The following is a 19,448-nucleotide window of genomic DNA, read 5'->3' as shown; positions in this document are numbered from 1 at the left end:
CCAGGTGGTTGAATGTTATGGGTCTCAGAGCTTATAAAAATGTGAAGGTTGTGTAGACAGGCAACTGGCGAGGAACCCTTCCTGGCCGACCTTCTATACATAGTGTTGGCCTGCTGACCCTCACATTGTTCCTCTCCCCTCACCGCAAGATTGCCACAGATGGGTAGCGGACCATGTAAAAGTCCATAGAGCTCGGGTGGGGATTTCCAGTCGCTGGGCAAGTGAGGCCGAAGAATCCCACCCTCAGCTCTGTAATATCGCCTGATTCTCCCCATGTCTCAGCTCACCTGAGAATGAAACTTTCATCCATTACCTCTAGATTCAACTATTTCAACGCGCTACTGGCCGGCCTCTCATCTAAATTATAGGTGACCCATAACTCTGTTGCCCCTATTCTAGCTCTCACCTACGTTGGCTCCCATTCTGGCAACACCTCAGTATTAAAATTCCCATCCTTGTTTTCCAATCCCTCCATGGCCTCAGCCTTCCCTGTCTCTGTAAAATCCTCCAGCCCGCCAAGATCTCTGTGCTCCCCTCGTTCTGAAGCCGAGTGTACCCTGATTTTAATTGATCAACCACTGGTGCATGCTTTCTGCTGTCTAGACCCTAAACAAAGGTCTTCGACGATTCTTTTCTAGTGGATCAATATTTGATTAGCTGTGGGGTGCAGGTTATGAGGGAACAAGCTCAAGAGTGAGGTGATTGTACACCAGCGTTACAGTGAGGGGAGAGGAGAAATGTGAGGGGCAGCAGGCCAACACTGTATAGAAGGTCGGCCAGGAAGGGTTCCTCGCCAGTTGCCTGTCTACACAACCTTCACATTTTTATAAGCTTTGAGACCCATAACCTTCAACCACCTGGAAGATTAATGACAATGGGCACGTGGAACACCACCATCTGCAAATTCTCCTCCGGGTCTCGTACCATTCCAACCAGGATATCTAGCGGCCATTTCTTCACTGTCTCTGGGTCAAAGTACTGGAGCTTCCTCCCTAACAGCATTGAGAAAGTACTTTCACCACACAGACTGCAATGGTTCAAGAAGAAGACGCATTGCTATCTCCTCAAAGGAAAGTTAGAGATGTACAATAAATGCTGACTTTAGCACTGATGTCCAAGGATGAATCAAAGCATTCCTGGTTAATTCCCACTTGCTTTCCTGTGCACTCTCTGTGGCATGTTCTTCAATCAATATGCCCCATGTACAAATTTCTCCCCCAAAACCATGTTTCTCTCTGCCTTCGCAAACCTCATTATTTCTGGCTGTGTTTGTTCCCTCCTCTCCAATTTGTATCCCGTTTTCACCTCCATTGAGTTTTGAGGTGTTTGTCTTTTATGCCAGGATTGTTCTAGAAAAGCAAACTCTCATCTTGCCCCTCTGATTGAAAACATTTGCCTGGATAGAAAGTAGGGGATGGATCAGTATTCCATCCTTTTACTTGATTCCGGTTAAGGATCCAGGATTATTTGCACAGAACTTCCCCTTGGAAAATTAAACGCATCCATAAAACCATAAGACCTCGGATCAGAGTTGGGCCACTCGGCCCATCGAGTCTGCTCTGCCATTTAGTCATGGGTGATATTTTTCTCATCCCCATTTTCCTGCCTTCTCCCCATAACCCCTGATCCCCTTATTAATCAAGAACCTATCTATCTCTGTCTTAAAGACACTCGTAGTGATTTGGCTTCCACAGCTTTCTGCGGCAAAGAGATCCACAGATTCACCACCCTTGACGGGGTAATATGTGGGAGAGCAAGGCCGTAGATCCGAATGGCTGGTTTTTTCCCTCTCCCTTCCTGGTGCTTGCAATTTTTTCCACAAGAGAAGGGAAACATTTATTTAATAAGGACACGGGGCGTTCATACCAAGTAAAAGAGAACAAAGTTTTATTTACACAAACAATACATACACTACCCGATAGATCCCTACCGGGATCCCCTCTGGTCGGTGCCTTACCGGCCGACCTTCTATACATTGGGTAATTGGGATACCCCGGCCCTAGGGAGGGAGCTCCTACTCCGCAAAGAGCACTGGGAAGATGAGCATTCCCACCCTACAGGTCCCTGAGGGGTATTACAATCGAGAACTCAATGGGTGTTGCCTCCCGTTCCATCTGGACTCCCTACCGACTGCCCGTGAGCAACCCTAACGTTGCCTGGACTCTACCACACTGCCTGACCCGTGCTGAAATAATCTTTTTGGGTTACAGATGCCGGTTACTGGCGTTTGGGTGGGTCTCTATCAGTGGCAGGGGTATGGGTTGTGGTTCACTGTGCCCAATTCTAACCCCATATTTTATTTGTATATATTTATGAGTACTGAATGTTTTTTCCAATTAAGGGGCAATTTAACGTGGCCAATCCACCTACCCTGCACATCTTTGGGTTGTGGGGGTGAGACCCAAGCAGACACGGGGAGAATGTGCAAACTCCGCACGGACAGTGACCCGGGGCCGGGATTGAACCCAGGTCCTCGCTGTCGTGAGGCAGCAGTGCTAACCACTGCACCACCGTGCCGCCCGAGCCCCATATTATTAAAAAGAAGCAGAGGCACTGAAGAGAGTGTGGAAAAATGTTTGCAAATATGACACCAAAATTGAGAATTTGTATTTATCGGGAGAGAACGAACAGGCTGGGCCTGTCTCGCCAGAACAAGGAATCCCGATGTAGATTAGGCTGGTGTGGGGAGAATCAACGAGATGGGGATAATATCAGTATGTTCGGCAAGTAACCAGGCTGAGCAACCTTTTAACTTTATGCTGATGGGAAGCCCAAAATTCTTGTTATTTAATGTGTCCTTCTATCAGAATTTTCTTTTGAAATGTTATTTTGTTTTCCAAGCAGCAAGGATCCCACTGGAAAAGAGGATTTTCACAACCACCCACTCCCCTGACTGTCTTGTTGGAGGTTGATGACAGGTTTGTTTTATACCACACTCTGCTCTCACTCCATTTATTCTGCTCGTCGGGAGTTGCTGTGTGCCAACTGTTAACAACAGCTGTGAAATTCCACTTCAAAACCAGATTAAACTTAGTTCCCTGTGTGCACTAGGAGATTGACGGGTATATTTTTATTCTGGCTGTGTGAGCTAGTGTGCATGCAAACGTGCATGTGTGTACATTGGTACTTTTAAAATTCTTTAATGGGTATTGCTGGTCAGGCCAGCATTCATTGCCCTTCCCTAATTGTCCTTGAGAAAGTGGTGATGAACCACATTCTTGAAGCGCTGCAGACAATGTAGTGTAGGTCCACCCGCAGTGCTGTTAGCACGAGAATTCCAGGATTTTGAGCTAGTGACGGTGAAAGAATTGAGATATTTCCAAGTCAGGATGCTATGTGTCTTGGAGGGAAACTTGCAGATTGTGGTGTTCCCAGGCATCTGCTGCCTTTGACATTCTAGGTCATGAGTTTGGAAGGTGGGAGGGAGGGAATGTTTAAAGTGGTGGGTTGGTGCCAGTCAAACGAGCTATGTTGTCCTGGATGGTATCAAGCTTCTTGAGTGTTTCTGGCGTTTCACTCATCCAGGCTGTTAGGAAAACATTAAAACCTATAGTTAGATTCATGCTGGACATCATGTATGTGATGTGTGGGGGTTGGTTCCAACTGTGTTTCTACTGTGCTTAGAGATGGCTACAGTGTGAAGAATAAATAAAAGGCTTAAGCATTTGAGTGTTGCTTAGCAACTGGGGCCTTATCAGGTAGAGAAGCTTTTAGGTTTTAGTTTTGCTAATCTGATTGCATTTGAAGATAAATAGTGAGAGAGGAGGCAGCTCTCACAGCTCTGCTAGAAGCAGTTGGCTCATAGAGGGAACATCTCTCTCAGCTTTGCTGGGAGAAAAGCCATAACGTGGAGTAATGGAACGGTTAAGAAAACAAGTGCAAAGTTCTGAAGAGCAGCTAGTTAAGAAAACTAGAAAAATTAAGAGATCTGATGTTAATGATACTAGGACAACGCACTGTTCATTAAAGACAGACTGAGCTGAGAAGAAGGCCAGAAAGATATCTGAACTGATTTTCAGATTTGTGAGATTTTATTACAGTCTGTGGAACTCGAGTTTATATAACTGTGATCCGATCTTGGAGTTTGTGGAAAAGCAGTTAAGACAAAAGGAAATCCTAAAGGGGTTGATGTAAAATCCTGGACTGGATTCATTGTTAGAAGTGGAGCAGAAGCTTTCTTCAAGAATGTCATTTGGAAAACCTGGTCTGGATTTTGGAATGCAAACCGCGAAGGGAAAGCCTTATTATGAGAGTAGATTTTAAAGTGTGGAAGTGGAGTTTGGAAGCTTTCACATGATCACCATCTGGGGGGATTTGGAGGAAGAATCCACAAATACTAACTTGGGTTCAGAGCGGAGTGTGTATTTGACCACAATCCCCTTGTGTGCTTAAAAGGGACGATAATGAGACCATTGCAACTTAAAATATACTTTGTAATCCAGATTAAATCTGTGTGCATTTGTTAAGTTGAGGATCAAAGGAATATTGTGTAATATTCCAATTTTTGTGTTTGTTAAACATTTTTTCTTGTTAAAACGAACTAGCTGTCCTGTGACTTTGTTCCTCCACATTTTGTAAAGAAATAAAAGCTGCGCTCTTTTGAGCTAGCGTTCCACTCTGGGATCTTCCTGTCCGGTTATAGCATCAACTGGGATCGTAACACAGGCAAAGGGGTCTTCCATTACACTCCCAACATGTGCCTTGTAGTCTATGGAAAGCTCTGGGGACTCAGGAGGTGAGTTACTTGCTGCAGGATTCTGTATCTCAGACCTGTTCTTGTAGCTACAGTATTTTATATGGCTAGTCCAATTCCATTCAGTTTGTGGCCAATGGGAACCCCTAGGATGTTGATAGTGGAGGATTCAGTGATGGTAATGCCATTCAATATGAAGGGCGATGATAGATTTCTTCCATAAACTTCTCTCCTTTTCTTTCTCCTTTTTAAAATGCTCCTGAAAGGCACATTGACAAAGCTTTTGCCTTAGATTTTGTCTGATGATCCTGTGAAGCACCTGAAGAGGTGTTTTATTATGTTTAAGGTGCTCTGTAAATACACATTGACAGGTAGCTGAATGATGGTTGTCCTTTGGGTGATTTTGACTTCGATCCTTCCATTGATTGAGGTTTGAGTAGTCAGCGTGAGAGTGAACTCTGTTTAGTGGCTCCACTGTCAGACTGGTCTCGCACTGAGCCCTTCAAACCAAGGATGGGCGCAGACCCAGTCTGATCTTGGCTAGGGTTACGGCACCCTGGCCTACATGAAGGGTGTGGGATCTGGTTCGACTGTAATGTCTGGTGTGGGTGAATGGCTGTTGTGGCCAATCCTAAGGTCGTGTGAAAATAACACGTGCTGAAGATTGCTCAAGTGAACTGCTCCCATTTGAAAGTTACGTATGAACCAGCTTCCTCCCCTCTCCCCTGGGCTCCCCTCATCCCCGGGTTGCTGGTTGCAAAATGTCGGCTCCTTCTTCAGAAAGGAGTTTTCATAAAATATGAAAAGAAACTGTGCTGACCCAGTCTTAAAAGACATGGCTTGCGGTGATCAGATGTTCTCTTAATTCATTGTCAATCACTGGTTTCAGATTGAAGAGTCATACAGCAGAGGAAAGACGCCATGTGGCCCATTGTGCCTGTGGTAGCTCATTGAGAGAGCGGTCCATTTAATCCCACTCCCAGCTGGGATCTCTCCCATACACGCACATTTCCTCAATTCAAATATTTATCCAGTTCCCTTTTGAAAGTTAATATTGAAACTGCCTTACAGGCAGCACATTCCGACCACAACAACTTGCTGTTTTAACAAAATCTGTATCTCCCCCTCTGCTGGCTGCTTAAAATGTTAAATCTGTCTCCTCGGCTTACCAATCCTCCTGCCGGGGGAAATAGTTTATCAAAACTCAATAATTTTTCATGATCTCTGTTAAATCTCTGCTGGATAGTCTCTGCTCTCATGAGAACAAAGCTAGCTGCTGTAGTTTTTGTAGGGTTGGTCACTGTGGGTCTGTACAATAGTTTTTTTTTGTTTTAAAAAAAAAAATACATTTAGAGTACCCAATTCATTTTTTTCCAATAAGGGGCAATTTAACCCATGCAAACACAGGGAGAATGTGCAAACTCCACACAGACCGTGACCCAGAGCAGGGATCAAACTTGGGACGTCGGCGCCGTGGGACTGCAGTGCTAAACACTGTGCCACCGTGCTGCCTCATGAACCCACGGCCCTGTAAAATGTTCTCCTTTTTGAATATTTATCCACCCCCCTTTTGAAAGTTACGAATGAACCAGCTCCCTCCCCTCGCCCCCGGGTTGCTGGGTTTTAAAGAAACGTTTCCTGCTGTCATCTCTGCCTCCTTGTACCACTCCAATCTTGAAGTGAGTGGCTGAAGTTCCTGCTGTCTGCCACCAGTGGGAGCCGTACGAGCATCTTTGCTCCAAGAACCTCTGGTGGCATGCACCCTGACATCGCAGCTTCCCATCATCCCAGATTTGAAACGCTAACAGAAAATACTGGAAATTTTCAGCAGATCCGGCAGCGCCAATGAAGCGAGGTGACGTTTGCAGTGTCTGATGCCCCTTCATCAGAGCTACCAGATTTGAAGCTGATTTTTAAAAAAACTTTAGAGTACCCAATTATCTTTTCCAATTAAGGGGCAATTTAGCGTGGCCAATCCACCTACCCTGCACATCTTTGGGTTGTGAGGGTGAAACCCACGCAGACACGGGGAGAATGTGCAAACTCCACACGGACAGTGACCCGGGGCCAGGATCGAACTCGCCAATGACTGAGCTCGGGGTTATGGAAGGGGATAGTGAGAGGGGGGATGGAACATAGATTACATAGAATTTACTGTGCAGAAGGAGGCCATTCAGTCCATCGAGCCTGCACTGGCCCTTGGAAAGAGCACCCCCATTTTAAGCCCAGAACTCCGCCCCATACCCGTAACCCAGCAACCCCTTTGGACACTAAGGGCAATTTAGCGTGGCCAATCCACCTAACCTGCACGTCTTTGGACTGTGGGAGGAAACCGGAGCACCCGGAGGAAACGCACGCACAGATGGGAAGAACGTGCAGACTCCGCACAGACAGTGAACCAAGCCGGGAATCGAACCTGGGACCCTAGAGCTGTGAAGGCTGTGATAGGGTATCCTTGTATGCAGACGATTTACTGGTGTATATCTCGAGCTGAGTATGTCGGTGGAGAATATAATGGGGCTGCTCAAAAGATTTGGGTCGTTCCCGGGGTATAAATTAAACCGAGGAGAAGAGTGAGTATTTCATGGTGTCCCAGCCAGGAGTCGGGGGGGTTGCTATTTTGCAGGGCGGCAACCCACTTCAAGTATTTGGGAGTGCAGATGGCGCGTGACTGGGGGTGGGGGGGCTCTGTAGGTATAATTTTACTAGTTTGGTGGGAGGGTGATGGCCGACTTGGCAAGACGGGACAACCTCCCTCTGTCATTGGAGGGACGGGTGCAGGCGGTCAAAATTCATGTGCTACCGCGATTTCTGTTTTGGTTCCGTGCCTGCCGGTCTTTCTACCCAAGTCTTTTTTTTTTTTAAGGATGTGGACAAGGTGGTCACCTTGTTTATTTGTGCTGGGGGCGGGGGGTTAGGGTTAGACCTTGGTGCCGTGAGGCAGTAGTTCCAACCGCTGCGCCACCGTGCATCTCCAGATTCCTCCTCATGATCATGAGGAGTCCCCTTCCAAACTCCACACGGACAGTGACCCGGACCTCGCATAGTCCCGATGACCATAGGCTGCTTTCCCCTTTGAGGGGGGAGCTGGCTGGTGGTGATTTAACCTGGGATCATCTAGGGCAGCACGGTGGCACAATGGTTAGCACTACTGCCTCACGGCGCTGAGGAACTGAGTTCGATCCTGGCCCAGCGTCACTGTCCGCGTGGAGTTTACACATTCTTCCCGTGTCTGCGTGGATCTCACCCCCACAACCCAAAGATGTTCAGGGTAGGCGGATTGGCCCCGCTAAATTGCCACTTAATTGGAAAAAAAAGAATTGCATACTCTAAATTCTTAAAAAGAAAAGTGTCTTAATATGCTTCCCAAAAGTGTTTTCGAACAGGATTTGATACTGAGCTATATAAAGAATAGGGCAAGTGACCTGGAATCTAGTCGGAAGGTTTTTTTTAAAAAATGTTCTTTCACAGGATGGGAGTGTCGCTGGCTAGACCAGCATTTGTTGCCTAGCCTTAGTTGCCCTTGACAAGGTGGTGGTGAGCTGCCTTGAATCGCTACAGCCCACGTGGTGCAAGTACACCCACTGTGCTGTTAGGGAGGAAATTCTGGGATTTTGAGGAGTAACCTGAGGTGCAGAGATTTAGGGGAGGAATTCTCGGGCCCAGGCAACTGCAACAACAGCTGCCAATGAGCTTGCAGTGAAAACTGAGAATGTACAAGGGGCCAGACCTGGGAACGGCAACTCAGCAGTTTGTGATTATAAACGGAAACCTAAGGAACCATTTACTCTGCTGCCAACTCCTGTCTCGAGTTGTGCAATGTTACATCCAATAGAAATCCCAAGGCATTGACATTAACTCACAGATGGACAAACCTGGGCTCCAACTGTGGCATCCTAGTGGAGAAAATGTCCAGGGCCCCTCCATTTAACCATTGACCTCCCTATGGAGCCGAGGAAAACATGTTCAGGCATCTTGGCGATGGGCCACACAGGGTTGGGGGACGATGGATGCAGCTTCCAGCAGCGTCAATGCTGGAGTGCACAAAGCTGGCATTGAGTCCCCAGGATATCCAGGACACACACACATCCACAAAACCTCATGAATAGACAATCCATAGAATCCCTACAGTGCAGAAGGAGACCATTTGGCCCACCGAGTCTGCACCAACCTTCCGAAAGAACACCCTGCCTAGGCCCACTCATCCATCCTATCCCCATCACCCCACCTAACCTGCACACCTTTGGACAATAAGGAGCAACTTAGCATAGCCAATCCACCTAACCTTCACATCTTTGGACAATTAAGGGGTAATCTAGTTTGGCCAATCCACCTAACCTTCACATCTTTGGACTGTGGGAGGAAACCAGAGCACCCGGAGGAAACCCACGCAGACACTGGGAGAAGGTGCAAACTCCACACAGTCACCAAAGGTCGGAATAAAACCCGGGTCCCTGGCGTGGTGAGGCAGTAGTGCTAACCACCCTGCTGACCAATGTTCAGAGCATTAACATTCCAAAGCACCAAACCACTTCAAATACTGTAGCTGTAAGTGGTAACTTTTTCATGCTCTTCAATATCTGCAGACTATCCAACCATGTAGTACTTGACAGATAATCACAATCCCATCCTCCTTCAGTGTCCATGATCTACAGATTCCAGCCAGGAGATTGTGGGCATTGATTTAATAGTTGGAGGGGTAGCAGGCATCTCCTCTCTACCACTCTAACTGCTGCCCCACCTCGGAGCAACTAACCAGGAACACACCAGTGCTTAAACCTGGAATCTCCTGCTATGCAACCCTTCATAATTTATGTCCCACTTGCAATACTGATTGTTCCTAGTAATTTATGGAAAATAAAAAGTGGTTTTCACAGATTTCAATTGTTTATCTATTGAATCAATCCAATGTGATGTCTGAACGCACATTCACGACTTTATCGAGACAGGTATAGCTCTTCAGGTAGGTATAATAATCTTTTTATAATCTTTATTGTCACAAGTAGGCAATGCAATGCAGCAATGCAATGAAGTTACTGTGGAAAGCCCCTAGTCGCCACATTCCGGCACCTGTTCGGGTACATAGAGGGAGAATTCAGAATGTCCAATTCACCCAACAGCACGTCTTTCGGGACTTGTGGGAGGAAACCGGAGCACCCGGAGGAAACCCACGCAGACACGGGGAGAACATGCAGACTCCGCACAGACAGTGACCCAAGCCAGGAATCGAACCCAGATCGCTGGTGCTGTGAAGCAACAGTGCTACCCACTGTGCTACCATGCCCCTTTCTGAGCATATTTATCCCTGTTTACTTGTGTTTATGTATTGAAAGGTATGCAGGCAGCAGAAGGAAAAAGACCAAATCCATGGTTGACTAAAGCTGACCTCGAGAGATCGAAGGTTTTGACCCCACATTCTCTGGTTGGGCAGGGGATCCTGGAACGGTAATGTTTTGATGCCGTGACAGACAGAATGATCCGGATAATCTGCGTCCTGATTCTCTCTGCAGCCTGGTCCCGATTATCCAGCCATTTCAAACGTCACTAAATGTTCAGAGATGTGTTGACAAGTCGAACAATCTCTTCAGAAACCATTCAAAGTACATGCTGTGCAGGAAGAATAATGAAACATGCAGAAGACCATTAAATGCCTGCTGTCTGTGACAATATACCAGAGCGTACCTTTTTGGCACCACTCCTTGCCCTTACGGGGCAATTTTATCCAACATACGTGAGGAGCTCTATATTTTTTAAAATATATTTTATTGAAATTTTTCATTCACAATTTTTCCCCTTGCACATCAAACAAAAAGAAAAGTTAACAGTACAAGTAACATGATAACTACAATCTAATAAAGAGTAACTAACTAACATGGTAAACTAACTAAATAACATAAAATGAAACTCCCCCCCCCCCCCCCCGGTTGCTGCTGCTGGTCATCTATCTTCCCTCTAACGTTCCGCTAGGTAGTCGAGGAACGGTTGCCACCGTCTGGTGAACCCTTGAGCCGATCCTCTCAGTGCAAACTTAATCTGCTCCAGTTTTATGAACCCCGCCATATCGTTTATCCAGGCCTCCAGTCCGGGGGGTTTCGCTTCCTTCCACATGAGTAAAATCCTACGCCGGGCTACTAGGGACGCAAAGGCCATGACATCGGCCTCTTTCGCCTCCTGCACTCCCAGCTCAACCGCAACTCCAAATAAAGCTAACCCCCAGGCTGGTTTGACCCGGACCTTCACCACTTTCGAGATCACTCCCGTCACTCTCCTCCAATACCCCTCCAGTGCCGGGCACAGCCAGAACATATGCGTGTGGTCTGCTGGGCTTCCGCCGCACCTCTCACACTTGTCCTCCACTCCGAAGAACCTGCTCAACCTTGCTCCCGTTATGTGTGCTCTATGCAGCACCTTAAATTGCATCAGGCTAAGCCTGGCACACGAGGAAGAGGAATTTACCCTGCTTAGGGCATCCGCCCACAGACCCTCCTCTATCTCCTCCCCGAGCTCTTCTTCCCATTTTCCTTTCAGTCCGCCCACCAGCTCCTCCCCCTCTTCTCTCATCTCTCGGTATATCTCTGACACCTTGCCCTCCCCGACCCACACCCCCGAGGGCATTCTATCCTGGATCCCCTGTGTCGGGAGCAATGGAAATTCCCTCACCTGTTGTCTTGTGAACGCCCTCACCTACATATACCTAAAGAAATTTCCCCGGGGCAGCTTATACTTTTCCTCCAACGCTCCCAAGCTCGCAAACGTCCCGTCTATAAATAAATCTCCCACCCTCCTAATTCCCAACTGGTACCAGCTCTGGAATCCTCCATCCATTCTCCCTGGGGCAAATCTATGGTTGTTCCTAATTGGGGACCCCACCAAGGCACCCAGCACACCTCTCTGTCGCCTCCATTGCCCCCCGATATTTAATGTTGCCGCCACCACAGGGTTTGTGGTAAAAATTTTTGGTGAGAACGGTAGTGGCGCCGTCACCAGCGCCTCTAGACTCGTCCCTTTACAGGACTTCCTCTCTAATCTTTTCCACACCGCTCCCTCTCCTTCTATCATCCATTTACGGATCATCGCCACATTGGCGGCCCAGTAGTAGTCGCCCAAATTCGGCAGCGCCAGTCCCCCTCTGTCTCTACTACGTTGTAAGAACCCCCTCCTTAACCTCGGAACTTTCCCTGCCCACACGAAGCTAGTGATGCTCCTGTCTATTTTTTTAAAAGAAGGCCTTAATGATCAGTATAGGGAGACATTGGAATACAAATAGGAACCTCGGGAGGACCGTCATCTTAATTGCCTGCACTCTGCCCGCCAGTGACAGTGGCTGCATGTCCCACCTCTTGAAATCCTCTTCCATTTGTTCCACCAATTGTGTCAGATTAAGTCTGTGCAAGGTTCCCCAGCTCCTGGCTATCTGAATCCCCAGGTATCGGAAGTTTCTTTCCACTCTCCTTAAAGGCAGGCCATCTATCCCTCTACTCTGGTCCCCAGGGTGTATCACAAAAAGTTCACTCTTTCCCATGTTAAGCCTATATCCCGAGAAATCTCCGAACTCCCTCAATGTCTGCATGACCTCTGTCATCCCCCCCCCACTGGGTCCGTCACATACAGCAGTAGGTCATCTGCGTAGAGTGACACTCTGTGTTCTTCTCCCCCTCTAATCACCCCTCTCCATTTTCTGGAGTCTCTCAGCGCCATGGCCAGTGGTTCAATTGCCAACGCGAACAGTAATGGAGATAGCGGGCATCCCTGTCTTGTTCCCCTGTATAGTCGGAAATACTCCGATCTTTGCCGACCCGTGACCCCACTTGCCGTTGGGGCCCCATAGAGGAGTTTGACCCAGCTAACAAACCCGGCCCCGAACCCGAACCTCCTCAGCACCTCCCATAGATACTCCCACTCCACCCTATCAAATGCCTTCTCTGCATCCATTGCCGCCACTATCTCTGCCTCCCCCTCTGCTGGGGGCATCATTATCACACCTAATAGCCGTCGCCCGTTAACATTTAGTTGTCTCCCCTTTACGAATCCTGTCTGGTCTTCGTGCACCACCCCCGGGACACAGTCCTCTATCCTCGTTGCCAGCACCTTTGCCAGCAATTTGGAGTCTACATTTAGTAGTGAAATAGGCCTATAGGACCCGCACTGCAGTGGATCTTTATCCTGCTTCAAAATTAGCGATATCGTCGCCTCCGACATTGTCGGGGGTAGAGTCCCCCCTTCCCTGGCCTCGTTAAAAGTCCTCACCAACAGCGGGGCCAGCAAGTCCACATATTTTCTATAAAATTCCACCGGGAACCCATCTGGTCCCGGGGCCTTCCCTGCCTGCATGTTCCCCAGCCCCTTGGTAACCTCGTCCACCTCAATTGGTGCCCCCAGGCCTTCCACCTCCTGCTCCTCCACCCTCGGGAACCTTAATTGGTCCAAAAACTGCCGCATCTCCTCTTTTCCCTCCGGGGGTTGGGACCTATAAAGTCTTTCGTAAAAGGTCTTAAACACCTCGTTTATCTTCCCTGCTCTCCGCACCGTAGCTCCCTTTTCGTCTCTTAATTCCCCCTATCTCCTTCGCCGCTGTCCTCTTTCGCAGCTGATGGGCCAACAGGCGACTAGCCTTTTCCCCATATTCATATCTCATCCCCTGTGCCTTCCTCCACAGCACCTCCGCCCTCCTAGTGGTCAGCAGGTTGAACTCCGTCTGGAGTCGTCGTCTCTCCCTGTATAGTCCCTCCTCCGGAGCCTCCGCATATTCTTTATCCACCCTTAAAATCTCCCCCAGTAATCTTTCCCTTTCCTTGGCCTCTGTTTTCCCTTTGTGGGCCCTGATGGAGATCAGCTCTCCTCTGACCACCGCCTTTAGTGCTTCCCATACCACTCCCACTCGGACCTCCCCGTCGTCATTGGCCTCCAGGTATCTCTCGATACATCCCCGCACCCTTCCACAGACTCCCTCATCCGCCAACAATCCCACATCTAATCGCCAGAGTGCACGCTGCTCCCTCTCCTCTCCTAGTTCCAGGTCCACCCAATGTGGGGCATGATCTGAGATAGCTATGGCTGAATACTCAGTTTCTTCCACCCTCGAGATCAACAACCTTCCCAAAACAAAAAAATCTATCCGGGAGTACACCTTGTGAACATGGGAGAAGAAGGAAAACTCCCTGGCCTTCGGTCTAACAAATCGCCATGGATCCACTCCCCCCATTTGGTCCATAAACCCCTTAAGCACCTTGGCCGCTGCCGGCCTTCTTCCGGTCTTGGATCTAGATCTATCTAACCCTGAGTCCAGCACGGTGTTGAAGTCTCCCCCCCCATTATCAAATTTCCTACCTCCAGGTCCGGGATACGTCCCAGCATTCGCTTCATGAATCCCGCATCATCCCAATTCGGGGCATATACGTTAACCAACACGACCTCCGTTCCCTCCAGCCTGCCACTCACCATCACATATCTGCCTCCACTATCTGCTACAATGCTCCTAGCTTCGAATGATACCCGTTTCCCCACCAGTATGGCCACCCCTCTATTCTTTGCATCCAGCCCTGAATGGAACACCTGTCCCACCCATCCTTTCCTTAACCTAACTTGGTCCGCCACCTTCAGGTGCGTCTCCTGGAGCATAGCCACGTCTGCCCTCAGTCCTTTCAAGTGCGCGAACCCTCGGACCCTTTTAATCGGTCCATTTATGCCTCTCTCGTTCCACGTGATCAGCCGCATTAGGGGGCTACCTGCCCCCTTCCCGTGTCGACTAGCCATCACCCTCTCTAGGCCAGTCCCACGTCCCGATTCCGCGCTCCCACCCGTTTCCCAGGTGGCGCATTCCAGCCCTGACCACCCTTTCTTTAACCAGTTCCTCTTTGATTTCTGCAGCAGCAACCCAGTTATCCTCCCCCCCCCCCCCCCCCCCCCCCCGCTAGATCCCCATCTAGCGTGATTGCTCCCCCCATATTACTTCCAAAAGTCAGCTGACTTCAACTGACCCCGGCTTCTCCCGCTCACGTCCTTGACCCCCCCGTGTGGGGAACTCCCATCTACCTTGCGCCTATCTTCCCGCCATCACCTTTCTGGTGCGGGAACAAGGACAGTAGGCACCGTATTCTCTGTAGTTGTCCCGCCTCTTGTGGCGCAGCTCCCTCTACCGCCCCACTCCCATTCCTCATCCCCCGCCTATGTCTCTTCTTTCCCCCCACCGGCGCCCACATTTCTTAGTGTCCCCCCCTTCCCAATTTACATCCCTATATACATCGACAGTGTTATTTCCCCTCTAAGATCAGTCTCTCAGTTCCGATCCAGTTTCTCGTCTTTAATAAAGGTCCATGCTTCTTCCGCCGTTTCGAAGTAGTGATGTCTCGCCTGGTACGTGACCCATAGTCGCGCCGGCTGCAGCATCCCGAACTTCACCTTCTTGTGTAGCACCTCCTTGGCTCGATTAAAACTCGCCGTCCTTCACGCCACCTCCGCACTCCAATCCTGGTACACCCGTACCACCGCATTCTCCCATCTACTACTCCGTACCTTTTTGGCCCATCTCAGAACCACTTCTCTATCATTGAAGCGATGAAATCGCACGATTGTCGCCCTAGGTGGTTCTCCCACCTTTGGTCTCCTCGCAGGGACCCGATGAGCCCCCTCCACTTCTAAGGGGCCCGAAGGGGCCTCAGCTCCCATCAGCGAGCTTAGCATCGTGCTCACGTAAGCCCCGCAGTCCGCTCCTTCTACTCCCTCAGGAAACCCAGGATCCGAAGGTTCTTCCTTCGTGCTCTGTTTTCTAGGGCCTCAATCCTTTCAATGCACTTTTTGTGGAGCGCCTCGTGCGTCTGTGTTTTGACCGCCAGGCCCAGGATCTTGTCTTCATTATCCGTCACCTTCTGCTCCACCTCGCGGAGCTCCGTCTCCTGGGTCCTTTGTGCCTCCTTAAGCCCCTCAATTGCCTGTAGCATCGGGGTCAGCACCTCCTTCTTAAGTAGCTCCACACACCTTCTTAAAAATTTGTCTTGATCGGGCCCCCATGTTGCCTGGGCTTTCTCCGCCGCCATCTTGCTGCTTTTTTCCTCCTGTCCCTTTCCTCGAGGATTCTTCGCGATGTAGCCACCGCCGCCGATATTTTTCTGTTTCGTTGGGGGGGACTCCCTGTTAACTCACCCCACCCCGGGTTTCGTCCAGAACAAATTTCCCGTTGGGGCTCTTAAAAGATCCCGAAGGTCCGTTTGAGCTGGAGCCGCCGAAACGTACGGCTTAGCTGGGCATCGCCGTAACCGGAAGTGCTCCAGTCTTTATCAATGGCTCCTTGAGCTCACACCGAGCAAATCTCCCACCTTTTAATTATTGTATTTTCCCGAGTTTGGATAGCAAATGGGCGATCGCATTTGTCCATCGTGTCCCAGGGTTATGGTGAGATCACCACAAAGGCATGTTTGAAGGATCAGGTGAAGATGGAGGGGAGGCAGTGGTGGTGTGGTGCTGGACTAGTAATCCAGAAACCCAGAGTTATACTCTGGGGACCTGGGTTCAAATCCCACCACAGCAGATGGTAAATTTGTCTTCAGTAAAAATCTGGAATTTAAAGTCGATTTGATGGCCATGAAACCATTGTCGATTGTTGTAAAAACCCATCGGGTTCACTAATGCCCTTTAGGGAAGGAAATCTGCCGTCCTTATCCAGTCTGGCCCATATGTGACTCCAGATCCGCAGCAATGCGGTTGACTCTTAAATGGCATCAGGGGGCAATGAATGCTGGTCCAGCCAATGGCTCCCAGCGACTCCCACATCCCATGAACACAGCTCCAGGCTAATCAATTGTGGTGGGTCCCACCGGGAGCCACAGAGGGATCCAATAGTACCTGCAGGGCTGAAATGTAACTGAAAATCAATCCAGGATGAAGAGAGGGCCAACCATGTAACAGGCGTGGACTTAAGTAGGATGCTCTTTCCAAGGTCTGGTGCAGACTCGATGGGCCGAATGACCTTCTTCTGCAATGGAAATTCTATGATTCTATGAGGAACCAACTGATGCCTGTCCAGCCTTGCATCAGTGTAAGTTTTAAAAGATTTGTTCTTTGATGTGTGTGCTGGCAAGTTTGTTATCCGTTGCTGGTTACCCTTTAGACAGTGGTAATGTACTTTCTTAACCCAATGCAGTCCCTGTGGTGAAGGTACAAAGGGGCATTGGTCAGGTGCTCCTGAATTTGGCCCCAGCTGCTATATTAAGTCAGGATGGGGTGCTGGTATTCGCATGCACCTGCTGCCCTTGGGCATCTAGGTGGCCGAGGTCACGAGTTTGGTAGGAGGCCTTGGTGAGAAGTCCATTGCCTCTCATGGATGGTACACACGGCGGTGCAGGGAGTGGATGTGGAAGGTGGTGGATGGCCTGATGATCAAACAGACTGCTTTATCCTGGATAATGGTGAGTTTCCCGAGCATTGCAACAGCTCCACCCACCCAGGCAAGTGGAGAAGCATCTTCAAAGAGGGAGGGACTGGAAACAAACCTTTGTGGAAGCACTGCCTTAAATGAGAGTTTAGGTTACAGCCATCCATTGAGTATAAATTACTGCAGATTAACTGGATTTTATAACCGGACTCCTGGTCTCTATAGTACTTTTTGAGTGGGTGTACTGAACCATCTCGATTTAGACAATAACAGCATTGTCTGATATCAATCCTTTGTTGCTCCTTCTGTGAAATCTCCTGAGGAAGGCAACAATAGTTATTTTCACTTAAGTGCCTGTTTACAATTGAAAGTGCTGGGGGGGGGGGGGGGGGGGAGAAGAGTTGTAAGAAAGGAAGTGGGGGGGGGGGGAAGTTGTAAGAAAGGAAGTGGGGGGGGGGGAAGTTGTAAGAAAGGAAGTGGGGGGGGGGGAGTTGTAAGAAAGGAAGTGGGGGGGTGGAGAAATTTAGTATAAAGTCAAACTTGTTTGTCACTAAAGGTTGAATTCAGTCTGTCTCCTATCCTCAATTTTCACCCTGTAAAACTTAATAATAATATTTATTAGTGTCACAAGTAGGCTTAATTTTTAAAAAATAAATTTAGAGTAGCCAATTATTTTTTTTCCAATGAAGGGGCAATTTAGCGTGGCCAATCCACCTAGCCTGCACATCTTTGGGTTGTGGGGGCAAAACCCACGCAGACACGGGGAGAATGAGCAAACTCCACACGGACAGTGACCCGGGGCCGAGATTCGAACCTGGGTCCTCAGCGCCGTAGGCAGCAATGCAAACCACTGTGCCACATGCCGCTCGACACTCCGGCGTCTGTTCAGTTACACAGGGAGAATCAGAATGTCCAATTCACCTAACAAGCACATTTTTAGGGACTCCTAGGAGGAAACTGGAGCACCCGGAGGAAACCCACGCACACGGGGAGAAAATGTAGACTCCACACAGACAGTGACCCAAACCCGGGACCCTGGAACTGTGAAGTAACAGAGCTAACCCCTGTGCTACTGTGCTGCCCGTATACATTAACACTTCCCATTGTTGGCTCATTGCCTTTAATGTTAAGGTGAAAACTCATCTATTTGGTCATTTCCAATGGGAATAACCAAGATTACCACAACGCCTGGTTACAGAACCAGGCAGCCAATGGGCTCGGAAACCTTTTACCAAAGGCTGAGTGCACCGACTCGAACTAACAGAATTGGGAGCAGAGAACATAATAAGCAAACATTCTGTATTGCGGCAACTTGCACCCCCGCAGTGATTATAACAAAAGAGGATGATGGTGTCCTCCGATTAATGTTTTAGTTATATCCTTTATGTGAATGTGTTTGTGTGTGAGCTATTGGAACTCTTCTGGGTGCTCCAGTACACACTCGCTGAGTATCCTGTACTGTTCAAGAGGAGAGGGCAGTGAGGAGGGAATTCTGGAGCATGAACAAACAACTTTGACAGTCGATGAACAAGCCCAGTGAGGAAACTGGTGACGTTCCCCAAGGTCGAATAGCTCAACATTCATAGGGGAGGGCATCAGCAGGCAGTCAGTGCTTGTGACATTGAGTACCGCTTTCAAGGGGGGGGGGGGGGGGGGGCGAGTAGGGAAGGATGTGTTTTTACATCCTCGTTCACAAACCCAGGCCCAAGTTATCGCATCTTCAACTTTGCAGGGGTGATACGGTGGCACAGTGGTTAGTACTGCTGCCTCACGCGCCGAGGTCCCAGATTTGAACCCGGCCCCGGGTCACTGTCCGTGTGGAGTTTGCACACTCTCCCCGTTACTGCGTGGGTCACATCCCCACAACACAAAGATGTGCAGAGTAGGTGGATTGGCCATGCTAAATTGCCCCTTAATTGGAAAAATAAAGAATTGGGTACCCTAAATTTTTTTTTAAAAAAACAGTCCACCTCTGCAAAGACTAAATTGACAGTGAACACAACTTTGAGGTTCGACCGTTAGCCATTACCTCACATCGAGGATTTGTATGCAACATTGGCCGGTAGCTGTGCATTCACGAAATTGGACATGAGCAACACTTAGCTGGAGCTCGATAAATCCCCATGGATGTACATGGCAATTGATATGCACAAAGGACTCTGAGTACTCCCGGCTACTGTTCGGAATCTCTTCAGCATGCACAGTCTTCCAGCACGTCATGGAGGACATCCTGCGTAGATTGCCGCATGTTGCGCTTTACTTAAACGATGTGCCAGTCACAATGGCCATGGAATAAGAACGTTTGCAGAACCTCAGACGATGTTGAAACGGTTTTCCAAATATGGGGTCTGCCTGCGCCATGCAAAGTGCGTGTTTCACACGAAAGAA

General features: G+C 48.9%; 1 protein-coding gene across 1 annotated transcript in view; it reads left to right on the top strand.

The window, feature by feature from the left end:
• Window positions 1–2,837: 2,837 nt before the first annotated feature.
• The window catches only part of LOC140392342 (transcription factor HES-1-A-like), a 30,571-nt gene continuing 13,960 nt past the window's right edge, over window positions 2,838–19,448 (top strand). Inside the window, exon 1 of the mRNA XM_072477649.1 lies at window positions 2,838–2,918. The gene's annotated coding sequence lies outside the window, so the exon portion shown is untranslated. The remainder of the gene's footprint in view (window positions 2,919–19,448) is intronic.

This window comes from Scyliorhinus torazame, chromosome 16 (assembly GCF_047496885.1).
Source record: "Scyliorhinus torazame isolate Kashiwa2021f chromosome 16, sScyTor2.1, whole genome shotgun sequence".
Lineage (NCBI taxonomy): Eukaryota > Metazoa > Chordata > Chondrichthyes > Carcharhiniformes > Scyliorhinidae > Scyliorhinus > Scyliorhinus torazame.
This window is presented reverse-complemented; position numbering and strand designations above follow the sequence as displayed.